Here is a 14,479-nt window from a genome sequence, read left to right as displayed (position 1 = left end):
TAGATTCATTATGATTAACAAGCTTTATCACAGTGCTCAAACATTAGATCCATAGGTAAAAATATTTTTACAAAATTAGCAAACTATTTATAAAATTCAAACGAAAGCTATTAAAAATCAACACAGAGGCTGTAAAACTCAGTATTAAATAAAATTCAAAAGTGGACAGCTTAGCCCGACGTTACGGTACTTGGATTGCTGATATCTTTCAGCATACATAACTCTACGTAAACATTAATCTCGCGAGCATAGTAATACTCTTACTTAACACCGATTCTGATTCATTCTCAGTCGAGCTGCTCTAGACGTAAGTAATCTACTTCGAATTAGTGATCTTGATTGGTTTGTTACAAATAATTAATCAACAAGGATATTTGATACATCTGACGAAAAATAATTGTGTCCAAGTCGTTTGAAATCTGTCTCATCAAAATGTTTTGCGGGAGCGGTTTTGTACCAGCATTCTGCATAATTTGCTGCCTTCTCATTGTGCCATCTTCATCGAAATATGAAGTGTGTAGATCAAGAGTATACGAAGAACGCGTTAATCTTACACTAGGAAACAATATCCCTACAGCGATGCAATCATACCGAATTTACTACGGAGAAGTTTGCGAGTAAGTATCTTTTATGATTCTATCATTTTGGTTGTAGGTATGTACGAGTTTTTATTATCTATTTTAGCAATTCAAAAGACAGCGAATGCTCGTACATCGACCCCTCAAAGCTTCGGGCGGGATATCGGGCAGTATGCAAGCAGGATTTTCTTCAAGTGCGCTTCGAGGTATACGATTATGACAATAGGATCTCGAAAACGGATAATGTTTTTGTGCCATCTGGATGCATTTGTCAGTTAGTCGAACTGGATTGATTTTTTTTAAATAAGTAGTATGTACCACTTTTATCTGATCCTAAAAACTGTATATCTAGCATAGGAGTGTATTACGTATTCTGAACAAAACAATAGTATCATACATAATCTGTAACTCTTTTCTGTTAGTCACACATTTGTGCAATATATTAACCAAGAACGATAAGCTACTTCCTGCAAGTTACTTGATGAGGATGTAAAACACTGCATCATCACGAGGGGCGACCCTCTGCTTGGTTTAGTTGAATAGCTTCGCGTTTACTGCTATGGTCATTTAGGCCTCAAAATCCGTGGCTTATAATAATTGAGACAAATTCTCCTTTACATTTTGGTAGTGAAATGCATTTCTTCAACAATGAAAGTTTTTGTTCGAGATTTCTAACGATATATGTTTCATAAATCAGTAAACTCTGAAATAATAAATTGGAAGTAGAACTAATAAATAGGATTAATAATCATTGCATGGGCAATTTGAAAAGTAACAGGGACATGATCAGAATTAAAGGCAATATGATCTTCATACTTGCAAAAATGAAATATTTCTCCAAATGCTTCCAAAACTCAACCTGTAACATTTATACATAAATTAAAAGCTCTTTGTTTGAAACCTTCTATTGATATGTTGTCACTATAAGAGGTTTTCTGAGAAAATTTTCAGATGGAGTTAAGTATCTTGCGCTCAAACTGCACTTAACTTTTGATAATTACATTCAAGCCAAAATAAACGAATATATAATATATATTGTACCCACTTATTAACAGAAAATCGAAACTTTGTCTTTAGAACAAGCTTTTGATCTTCAAACAAATTTTCAGGCCGTTCATGTTGTATGCTGGTGACCCTCCTTTTTTTTTTACCAATGTTTTATTTATTAGGCTCATTTGTTTAATGAAAAACTTTACGGAGCCGACCTCATTTTTAACAATTAGTTAAACAAGATATTCAAAAATAAAAAACTCAATAATTTCTAGTAAAAAACTTTACGCGCACACTTTTTCTTCGGACGTGAACCTGATCCGGAACCAGAACTTGAATGGGAAGCCGCAGATTGAGCTCGTCGCTGGTTGGCATGTGGGTTTCCCATCAACTCTTGGATCGCCTTGGCCGCTATTTCCACTTTTTCCGCCGTTAGCTCGTAACACCTCCTGCTTCCTTGCACATTAGTTTCGGGGGGATCCTGTTCTGTATCTGAAGCATCTGATTCCTGGTCGATGAGTTCTTCTTCTAAGACTTCAATAACTTCGTTGTCCGTCTCATCCAATGACACCTGCTCAACTGGCACAGCGGCCTTTCCTGCCACAACACCAGCATAAGAACGATCCTCCGGCTTTTCCTGTCGTTCCTTTTGCTGACCATTCTTCCGAGTTCGACGTTGAGGGCACGAATTCATCCGGTGTCCCTCCGCTTGGCACAAAAAGCAAGTGTCTTTGAGCTCCTCATAAAACACTCTTCCTTTCAGGCCGACAACCTCTATTGTCGGTGGAATTCTTTTCTCGACCTCCATGTACACTCCTCGTACTCCAGTGTACATGTGATCGAGACCTAGTTCCGTGGGAAACTTTTCTCGGATCACACGATCAATTTTTCCGAATTCTCCCAGCACCAATGCTAATCGGTCGTCCTTCAGCTCCGGTGGAAGGTCAAAAATACGGACATACCGCATGTTGGCCCCCGCGATTGACATCCGGACTTCTACAAATTTACCGTTTGAGTAAGAAAATTTCCGTGGTTCCGCATTTTTTCTCAACGAATCCTCCATTGCCTTGAAAGAGACAAACTTTATGAACAGCGACCGGTTGTGTGCCGTTTTATAAGCTGATTCCATCAGCATCAGATCCGTGTCCAACTGTTTCAGAAAGTTGGCAATTTCCACCCAGGAGGGTCGTGGACTACCCACTGGGAAACGGAATTGAACCGTGTTCACAAACATCTCACCGGCATTCATGGTGAATATTAAGTCATTCGAATAGAATGCACCACAAACGACCGACAATTTGCGCGTCCGAGAACAAAACGAAATCAACGGCACTTGATTTTGACTACCTACGCAGCACAAGCTGAAGGCACACAAAGAGATTAGAAGATCGAGCACATTTTTTGGTGACCCTCCTTAGCCGATTGGTTAGAGTCTACGGCTACCAAGCACAGCCATACTGAGGGTGTTTGGGTTCGATTCCCGGTCGTAATGGAGATTTCCTTGACTTCCCTGGGCATTGACTATCAGCTTACCTGCCACACGATATACGAATGCGAAAATGGCAACCTTGGTAAAGAAACCAAACTGTGGAAGAGTTCATAAGGACACTGGCTGAGCTGATAGGCAGGCTCTATCTCAGTGAGGAAGTAATACCACGAAGAAGAAGAATAAGACTAGCTATGATTTAGAAGTTCCCTCTCTGGTATAGTACTAATATGAGTGATATAAACTATCAAATGTTGAAACATGTAAAATGTATGTTGGAAAATTAAATTTTTTTATTAATTTTACAATCAAGCCTTCATGCCAAATACTGTTGAATGCTTCTTTTATGTCTAGAGAAACAAGACCAGTAGAATAGCCTTCAGATTCGTTGGAACGATTCAAATTTGTTATACGTAAAAGTTGAAGAGTGGTCGAATGTCGGCATCCGAACTGTTCATTCGCAAAAATGGAATTTTCGTTAATTTAAACCATCATGACCTTTTCAAAAAGTTTACTGATGGAGGAAAGTAAGCTGATTGGACGATAGCTAGAAGCTTATGCAGGGTTTCTATTTCGCTTTAAAATTGGTACAACCTTGGTATTTCTCCATCTGTTAGGGAAATGTGCCAACTGAAAACATTTGTTGAATATATCAACCAAGAATGATAAGCTACTCACTGGAAGTTCCTTGGCAAGGCCAGGTGATTTCATATTTTTGTTTGTTTTTTTTTTTTTATATTAATAGCTCTCACTTCTTCCAAATCAGCCTCCCAGGAATTTTTTTTTCTTAATTGGGAAAACCGTTTTGAATATCTTTTTGCAAATTCTGCCATATCATTTTCATAGCAGGATCGCGAGTGTGTTGAAATTGCCTTCTCCTCACGTTTTTAAGACGGATCAAGAGTTTGAGATCATCGACTATAATCACGGAATCGAATTTTTATTCACATTTTGGAATTGCAATGCTCCTGGTTTCAACAATGGAATTTGTTAAAGTTTCAAGAGAATTGTCAATATAAAATTTTGTTTACACCTAACATCAAGAACAGAGTCAATATATGTTCCATATATATTCCAGTCAGCTTGAAAATAATTAAAAGTGGAGGTGATAGGATTAAAAATCGCTTCATGGGATATTTGAAATGTAACAGGGTCATGATTAGAATCAAAATCAGCATGAGTAACTAATTGGCTACAAAGATGACTAGAGTCGATTACGACCAAGTCAATCGTAGATGGATTTCTAGAAGAGGAAAAACATGTTGGGCTATCAGGGTATTGAATTGAGAAATATCCTGAAGAGCACTCATCAAATAAAATTCTGCCGTTGGAATTACTTTGTGAATTATTCCATGACCGATGTTTGGCATTAAAGTCACCAATGATATTTTTTTTTTTTGACTTATTGCGAGTAAATTTTCGCAAGTCAGTTTGGAGCAAATTAACTTGCTGTCCAGAGCATTGAAAAGGCCAATAGGCAGCTATGAAAGTATATTTACCAAGCTGTGTTTCAACAGAAACACCTAAAGTTTCAAAAACTTTAGTTCCAAATGACGAAATAAGTTGATGCTTTACACACCTATGAATGATGATTGCAACTCCTCCACATTCCCCATCAAGTCGATCATTACGATGAACAAAAAAGTTTGGATCTCTTTTGAGTTTGGATCCAGGTTACAAATAAGTTTCAGCAATAACTGCTATATGTATGTTATTAGCCGTTAAAAAAATTAATGATAAATTAATAAAATTTGATGATTATTTGTTGGAACTGGTAATGCGTAGATGGAATAGGAGTTGCCTGCAGCGGCAGGGGTTTTTCCATATTATTTGAAATAATTAGAACGGTTGAAACTGTCTGTTACAATATTGGCATAGAGTAAGGTGGGGCAAAAGTTCGACCTTAGTGGTATAATGAAAGTTTCCAGGAAAACAATAGCAGTTCAAACAAAACAAATACCATACAGTGAACCTTCAACATATTGGCTATAATTTTGCTGAACAAACTTGTGTCAAAATATTTACCCATTTTTAGTTATAACAGTTTCAAAATTGATTGTCTTATTCGAACTTTTGCCCCACCGGTGGGGCAAAAGTTCGAATCTAGTGTGGGGCAAAAGTTCTCTGGCTAAAACACAAAATATCGATCCTTTTATGACAGGCATAATTTACACCAGCCGTATACTTAAGTTTGACGAAAAATACACACTAAATTTTCATCAAAAAAATGTCCAAAACCGGGTTAATTGTAATATACTCAAAAATAGCAGTTTTTCGCAAAACTAAGTAGAAATGTAAATTTTTGGTGACAGATTTCGCACGATCATACAAATTTAACTAAATTTGAAGATAATATGTGGATTTGGGCAATTTGCAAATGTTTCCGTGATTTTATACATGGGTCGAACTTTTGCCCCGCTGATTCGAACTTTTGCCCCACTATGGTCCAAAAATTGTTTTCAAGCATTTATGCAAAAACTAATACACCTCAAAGCAACCTTATGATAGGCCTAGAAACGCCCTCACATAAAATATTGAAAAAGATTTTATCTTCAATTGGTTCCATGCAACGAAAGTTTGACCAAAAATTACAATATTCACAACAAATAGCCATAACTTTTCCAAATCTCAATCAATTTTTATGATATTTGGATTGAAAGTCTCTTACTTGAATAGCATTCGAACCACCATGACATTTATAAGATTTGTTTTGAATTGAGCTAGAAATCTTAAAAAGAAACTCTTACCCCACTCGACCTTTTGACCCACTTTACTCTACAAGTTTCGGTGGGTAAATCCATTCGAAATAAAAAGGGTTCGAACGGCTTCCCGACGGAAGAAAATAAGCCTGTGAATGAGCATGATTATTATAATTTAAGTGATGGGTATGATTATTAGGTAAGCGATCGTTAACTAAAAAATGAGTATTGTAGGAGATTCTGCCTGAGGAATTCCGGAAACGAAAAACGTTATCGTTCATCTGGCTGGTACGAGCCTCTACGATTCGTCTACGCGAAGGGCAATCCAAAAAGTTTGACTTATGGTTGTCCCGTAATTCGCGCATACAAACTTTTTGGTATTAGATGCATCACAAATCATGCATTTAACATTCATGTGGCAATTTTTTATATCATGGCTCCACTTTTGGCAACGATGACATTGAGTGGGGTTCTGACAATTTTCTTCAGTTTTCTGAAATTGTTCCCATGTCACACGGACATCGAATATAAGTCTTACTTTTTCTAAAGCTTTAATATTATTTAGATCACTTTTGTTAAAGTCAACTAAATAATATTCTAAAGAAAGCCCTTTCCATCGAAGGTCAAATTGGTTCTCTTTTTCATAATGACCTAGGTAAAATCCAAGTGTATCATTTATTCCATTTTGATCTCTTCAAGTCTTATAGTCACATGAGAGACCTTTCAAGACGACTTTGAACAAACGTTGTCGTCATAAGTAAAAAATAATGTGCTTCTTCTCTTCAAGATGTTTGAAACGAATTTTGCGATCTTTAAGAGTTTCCGACAAAACGCGACCGTCTCCTTTCTTTGTGATTCGGAAGGAAACCTTGATTCCCCTAACGGAGTAAATCTCCTGCCTAAATCCTCCACATTAGGAACAACCGACCACGATAGGCAATTATTAACATAAACCATTAACCCTTGGAAGAAATCGCGCATTCCGGAGAAACATCCTTTCTTCCATTTTGGCCACGTTTAATGACAGTTTTAAACCCCACTTTTTTGGAAGGAAATTGTGAATTCAGAAATTCACCCTTCCTCTTGTTTGTTGTTGAACCATGTTTAGTGAATAAACGAAAGAAGACGAGACCTCCTAAGAGGTTGTTTCCCACGACGGTGTCCAAGAAAGATTGTTTTAGTAGCACTGAGAAATAACGTTTACTGTTTTATCACTGAAAAGTACTGGTTTTGTAGCACTGAGAAATACTGTTTTATTGCTTTAGGAAGTTTTTTTAAAAAACTTACCAGAACCAGAATTCGTGTACGCACAGCACGAAGGTACAATGCGCTCTGATTTTTTGAGGCCATTGAACAGATGGAAAGCTAAGGTTACTTACCGTCGTGAGTTCGAATCCCACCGGTTAGAGAATAGAGCCAATATATTACCATCGGATTATTCTAACTTCCGAGGTTTTGTAGATCATATCAATCGACTAGAAAATAGACTGACTACACTTACACATAAGCATTCCTACGTAAATTCATAGTAATAAGGTGAAAATCTTACATCTACAACACCTCCTAGTCCAATGAATATGAAACCATTCCATTTGTGCATAATATTTAGCCCATTTTTGCATAAAAACTTCAAAAGCATTGAGCAATCTAATGCTGGGTCATTTGGCCGATTGGATCATCTACTTACCGTCGTGGGTTCGAATCCCACCGGTTAGAGAATAGAGCATCTTCGTACCTGTCTGATATAAGAATGCAACAATGGTCAATTGACAAAGAAAGCTCTCAGAAAAAGTTATCGTCATTGCAGACTTGTATTGTCCGTTTAATTCCCCATTGGACTATCGCAGTAATGTCTAAAAACTAAAAGTGCGCGTTTGAATCAATGCGAACAATATTTTTGTAAATCAATTAGATGCTCTTTAAAAATCAGCACAACTCGATGCAATTCCGTACTTCTATTCGCACTTCCGAACTTATGAAGACTCACCGCGCTTTCCACTGGCGAAAGAAATACACAATATATAGACCATCACGCGATGCTTTAACATCCTCCATCACTCAGCTTTTCCCGTACAGCAGAAGGTTGCGTCAATCAAGTCCCCAGACACAATGCAAATTGTTTGAAAAGCATTCATAAGTACACACCTGAAAGGTTTCTCTTTTTGTGACATAATGTTCGCAATCTACGAGGAGCCAATGTTGTTGGCGAACGAAGGTGTTGTACATTTCCTGCCCTAATCTCTGCCGTAACATTTGAAACGAACCTGTACATGCAAGGAGTAAGTCTTTTCGTCAGTACGAAATGTACGTTTAAGGTGGAAATGAACCACAGTTCAAATCTTCAAGAGAACAAATCTAAAAATATTACGATTGATTCATTACCATCAACGAGAGAACAATCAATCAAATTTTCAGAATGAATCACTGTTATCTAAATTTGAGCTCTTGGAAAAAAAACAAGGATTCGTTCTATTTTCACCTTAAGACTATTTTCAAGGCGAATGAAAACATGAACAAATCAAGCTTTATTCATTGGAAAACCAGGTAACTGTAATACTCGACGAAGTACATTTATACACCAGTATCGATAGCCGATTTTCAATCTAATTTTATGATCTATAATTAGCGATTGCGTCAGAAATTCTAAAAACAAACATGTCAGCATTAGTATAACTTTGGACGAGTACTGCTTCGTTCAGCTTCTGCATTTGTACTGCTTCCATGACAGTAATTACCTGGATGGATCGAATTCAGTCTTCAGACTTTAAATTGGGATACATAAATCTATAAATTGCGAAGAATAACCTCCGTTCTACCGGTTAGACATAAATATATGGGTGCTAGCACAGAAAAGCGGAATATGAACCAAAATGTTACGCTGTCGCCACAATGTAACTCTGAGAAGACACCAACTGAAGTGAAGCATCATACAGCAACAAATGGCTCAGGCAGTGTTACATGCTTGCTTGTTATCAGCATTTGCAGAAACCATCAAAGCGAAATCTTTTGCCAATGTTCAAATCCATACGTAACGATATCGATGCAAACTAAGTGTCACTAACCTCCTCGCAAAGAAGAGAAGCCCCAACCAACACACAAGCAGTGCCACACAGGAGTAATTTGGGACCAATCAAGGTTAAAATTGTCTGAAAAACAGTTATAGTTCAATTAAGGTTGATTTCGAGCCGTCACAGGACACCTATCCAACTATCAGTGAGTAATTGTATTCAAAAACATGCTATTATAGAGTTTTTGAGTTTATTTTTGATGATCAATTTTTTAAATATTCTTGCAACAGATGGGGAATAGTTTTGTGTGGCACGAATTGGAGAGCCTCCCTTGTTGAAAATTTAGATTTTTAGCTGTTCTTGGATATTTCGGATCAAACATTTTTTGAATAGAGCTTCAATTTTCCATTTGTGGTTAACGAATGTTTAGGTTAGTTCTATTTTGACGTGAGTTCTCAATTGTGCTATAATAATGATACAGAATTTTCAACCAAAATGTAACGTATCTACAGTAGGCCGTCCCTTATTTTTCGAAAATGAGAAATGTTACAAGTTTGTTGTTGTAGAGTGCTCGTTTTGGTAAGAAAAAAATCAGGTAAAAATTTGAAGTCCGTACGTGGACGCTAAGTGGTCCCCCAACGGCCCTGAAGGTATCGGGTGTAAATGACCCCCTTGCGCAAAATCGATCTCGCTGCTCTAGTGGACGCAACATGAGTACGAAAAGCCGCTAGTAACAGTTTCTTCTGAGCGCATTGATAATCAGCATAAAGGTTTATTTTCTTTCTATTTTGCGCACGGGGGTCATTTACATCCGATACCCTCAGGGTCGTTGGGGGGCCACTTAGCGTCCACGTACGGACTTCAAATTATTACCTGATTTTTTTCTTACCAAAACGAGCACTTTATAATAACGAAAAATAAGGGACGGCCTAATCTGCAGTTGTGTTCAGAATAGTAGTAGTGAAATTGTGACCACGAGCTTATTCCAGTTACTCTTCTGTGCAGTGCCTGGAGACGGCGAATCGAATAATAAGTCTACCGAATTCGAGTCGAGCCTCGATGAGAAACCGTGGACGGTGGATGAATCGAAGTGAACGAAAAAAAAATAGTTCAAGGTAGGTCGTGATGGGAACCGCTCTTTTCTATTTTATGGCACACCTCTCCCATTCGATTCCATGTGCTTGTCGTCAACACGGTCGATTGTACGAGGTACGAAAGCTATAAACTACCGTTCAATCTACAGAAGTACACTTGAAGGTATTGTTTGTCCATAGGTATAATTTTCTTTGGGAGCGTCAACGATGGAACTTTCAGTTGATGGCACTATTTAGCAAGCTTGTTTTGAGCTTCCAGCAAATCAATGGCTAACGTTGATCCAATAGAATAACATTGAAGCCAATCATAGAAAGTGTCGTTTCAAGAACTAAACAAGGTGAACCGGTATCAAAAGCCTTTTCTTTCAGAGATTATTTGTGACTCACATCGCACCTAATAGTGCTTCTTGGCGTAACAACTACTCAGGGACAGAAATTGTTACTCTGCTACTTGTTGTATAAGCTGAATTCAAGTATTTCTGTTTCACCGTTGAATTCATTGTAGAGGGGATGGTACACAAATTATGTCACGCTAAATTTCAACTTTTTTCCCAAAACCAACAATTCATGTGCTCTTATGAATTCACATCACATTAGAAGAGAAACCTTAAAGTTTGAGCCAAAGATATTAAGATTTAAGATTTAGAGGTTGCGCAAGCGTCTTGAAGGTGAATTTTCAAGTTATAAAAAATGGCCTTCAGTGAAGTTTTGAAACTTTTAGCACCATTATCATAAAAATTAAATTTATGAAAACTTTGTAGAACATCAAATTTGTCTAAAATCGAAACTAGTCTAAGTTGAAAGTAGTTTTCTCCAAATGTTTTTTCATTAAAAACTAAATTCATATTTGTTTTACCATAACTTCATACATACTCAACCGATTTTAAATCTTTTTACATGGTGACTTTACTGTAGGCCATTTTTTATATCTTGAAATTTCACCTCCAAGACCGCAAGCGTCACGAAATCTTAATATTTTTGGCTCAAACTTTGAGGTTTCTCTTCTAATATGATTTGAATTCATAAGAGCATACGCGATTTCGGTTTTGAGAACTTTTGAAAAATAAGCCGCACCCTAGGCCACAGAGAATCAGTTTTGAAAATAGGCAGGACTAGAATTCTCTGGGGCACCACTCAGAGATATTTTTAGGGTTTTGTCCATTAATTTCATCAGTTATTTTGAAACGATTCTTTCAAGTAGTACTTCGACAATTTCTGCAAAACATCATCTAGTGCTTCCTTCAAGTTTTCCGAGACTCCGAGAATTCGACCTGGATTTTTTTCGAAGGACATTTACTTTCCAAAATTACTTCATTTTATTTCTCATGAAAGTCGTCAGTCTTCATAGATTTCCCTAGTATATTTTTATGAATTAATTATAAAATATTTCTAGAGATTCTTCAATTTTGTTTCTGGAGATCTAAGCACATCAGTTTCGTCGCAAACACCTTATTAACGTACAGAACCAGTTCATGACATTTAAAAATCGAGATCTAGCAATCGATAGAACTTGTTTCAGAAATCGACAATACATACACTCAAAAAAAATCCAAACGTCATTGCTACGTGAATAATCACGTAGATCATTCCAAATTCATTTTGCCTCCACTTCACCTGACTAACATAAAGATCACTAAGCCGTTCATAACCATCAAATAATGAATCGGTTATTGTTACTGAGGTTACCTATCGCACTTACGTGAAATTCACGTAGGTGCCTAAGTTCATTTTGACATCTGCATATTGTACGTACATTCGGTGTTGAGCGCAAATCCTAAGATGGCGCCCGCTTGATTTTTTGCAGAACTTCAGAAGCTGCTGAGCTTTAAATCCTGTGTTAGATTGATTTTAAGGTAAATATGCTTTGAATACCGAAGAACCCCTGCATTACTTGATATTTTACACCTGATTTATAACCTCTATCAATTATAGCACGCGAAGGCTGCAACAAAACAGAACAAACTCACTACATTTGGGAAACAAGATTGACAATGCTCAGATTGAATATAAAAATATCATAATCTTTTAGTTTTGTTTGCATTTTCCAATTGGGAATGAGTTTTCTTCCAAAGCCTATTAGAGATAAGGTTGGTCTTTATTCTAGTTAATTTAATGCAAAACTAGGTCCTATTAAAACGCTTCGTAAAGGCTACCGGAAAATCCACGTAGCTCTTACATGTAGCGCCGGTGGAATGAACGAAGTTCAAAAGTTCATGCGTTCATTCTGGGCTACCTATGATTAACGTAAGAGCTACGTGAAAAGTGCGATGGAAAAAAACCCCGTATGTTTTCACGTAACAATGACGTTTGGATTATTTTGAGTGTATGCAAAAACTAAGGGGACCTTCCTTAGCCGAGTGGTTAAGGTGCGCGGCTACAAAGCAAAGCCATGCTGAAGGTGTCTGGGTTCGATTCTAGGTCGGTCCAGGATCTTTTCGCAAAGAAATTTCGTTGACTTCCCTGGGAATGAAGTATCATCGTACCTACCACACAATATACGAATGCGAAAATGGCGACTTTGGCAAAGAAAGCTCTCAGTTAATAACTGTGAAAGTGTTCATAAGAACACTAAGCTGAGAAGCTGTTCCAGTGAAAACGTAATGCCAAGAAGAAGAAGAATTGCAAAAATTTTGAACCCTGGTTGCGTCCGATACCTGCTTTCGGTCATCTCACCACGCTAAGTGAAGTGAGCTTAATTTGCTATAAGTTTTGTGTTGCTACTCCAAGCGGTTTTGAGCGGAATATTGTTGCATAATTTTTTTTTAATTTCTTTATTAGTATCATTCCAAACATTACATTCATTTCTTATATCTAGGTGTTCTGTGTTATTAGACAACACTATCATCCTAATTTGGTAAAACAAATTTAAGATTTTATTACCATTTTGTCAACAACATATAACATTTCATTTGCCGTAGCAGTTCCGATTTTTTACAGGTGAGTTGATTTCACCTGCTTATAAGAGAAAAAAAACGCTTTAAATATACTTAACCTAACTTACCCTAAACATATAACGCATTAATCGTGGCAATAGAAGATTGTAACGATTTTTGCCTGAAATTATTTATTATTTTATTTGACATTTGTTCCAATGTTTCAACATTGGATATTCTATGTAACTCATTGGTACTATACCAGGGAGGAAGTCTCAGAATCATTTTCAAAATTATATTTTAAATTCTCTGCAGAGCTTTCTTCCTGGTATTACAACAGCTAGTCCATATTGGTACAGCATACAACATGGCTGGCCTGAAAATTTGTTTGAATATCAAAAGCTTGTTCTTAAGACAAAGTTTTGATTTTCTATTAATAAGGGGATAGAGACATTTTACATATTTATTACATTTGGCTTGAATGCCCTCAATGTGATTTTTGAAAGTTAAATTCTTATCAAGCATGAGCCCTAGATACTTAACTTCATCTGACCAATTTATTGGAATCCCTCTCATCGTGACAACATGTCTACTTGAAGGTTTCAAATAAAGAGCTGTTGGTTTATTTGGGAATATTATTAGTTGAGTTTTGGAAGCATTAGGAGAAATCTTCCATTTTTGCAAGTATGAAGAAAAAATATCCAAACTTTTTTGCAATCGACTACAGATGACACGCAGGCTTCGACCTTTGGCGGAGAGGCCTGTGTCATCCGCAAACAAAGATTTTTGACATCCCTGAGGTAACTCAGGTAAGTCAGATGTGAAAATATTGTATAATATTGGTCCCAAAATGCTGCCTTGAGGAACACCAGCTCTTACAGGAAGTCTTTCAGATCTGGAGTTCTGATAATTAACCTGAAGTGTACGATTTGACAGATAACTTTGAATTATTCTAACAATGTATGTTGGAAAATTAAAGTTTTTCAATTTTACGATCAAACCTTCATGCCAAACACTGTCGAATGCTTTTTCTATGTCTAGAAGAGCAAGACCAGTAGAATAGCCTTCAGATTTGTTGGAACGGATCAAATTTGTTACACGTAAGAGTTGATGAGTGGTCGAATGTCCATGGCGGAATCCGAACTGTTCATTGGCAAAAATTGAATTTTCGTTGATGTGGGCCATCATTCTGTTCAAAATAACCTTTTCAAAAAGTTTACTGATGGAGGAAAGCAAACTGATTGGACGATAGCTAGAAGCTTCTGCAGGATTTTTGTCTGGTTTTAAAATTGGAACAACCTTAGCATTTTTCCATTTGTCAGGAAAATATGCTAATTGAAAACATTTGTTAAATATATCAACTAGAAATGATAAGCTACTTTCTGGAAGTTTCTTGATGAGGATGTAGAAAATTCCATCATCGCCAGGAGCTTTCATATTTTTGAATTTTTTAATAATAGTTCTCACTTCTTCCAAATCAGTCTCCCAGGTATTTTCAAAAACGTTCTCTTGATTGAGAATATTTTCGAACTCCTGAGTAACTTCATTTTCAATTGGACTAGTAAGTCCTAAGTTAAAATTGTGCGCACTTTCAAACTGCATAGCAAGTTTTTGAGCTTTTTCGCAATTAGTTAGTAATAATTTGTTTTCCTCTTTTAATGCCGGTATAGGCTTCTGAGGTTTTTTCAAGATTTTAGATAATTTCCAAAAGGGCTTAGAGCCAGGGTCCAATTGAGAAATTTTATTTTCAA

General features: G+C 36.8%; 1 protein-coding gene and 1 long non-coding RNA gene across 2 annotated transcripts in view; one reads left to right on the top strand and one right to left on the bottom strand.

Moving 5' to 3' along the window:
• LOC5572098 (potential E3 ubiquitin-protein ligase ariadne-2) overlaps window positions 1–14,479 on the bottom strand; it is a 74,506-nt gene that overhangs the window by 38,641 nt on the left and 21,386 nt on the right. The gene's annotated exons all lie outside the window — the stretch shown is intronic.
• LOC110676036 lies at window positions 137–977 on the top strand. Its single transcript, XR_002500019.1, has 2 exons — window positions 137–617; window positions 685–977. It is a non-coding gene; the product is annotated as an uncharacterized LOC110676036 (long non-coding RNA).

Source organism: Aedes aegypti, chromosome 2 (assembly GCF_002204515.2).
Source record: "Aedes aegypti strain LVP_AGWG chromosome 2, AaegL5.0 Primary Assembly, whole genome shotgun sequence".
NCBI classification, from domain to species: domain Eukaryota; kingdom Metazoa; phylum Arthropoda; class Insecta; order Diptera; family Culicidae; genus Aedes; species Aedes aegypti.
Note: the sequence above shows the minus strand (reverse complement) of the source record. Positions and strands in the feature narration are given on the sequence as shown.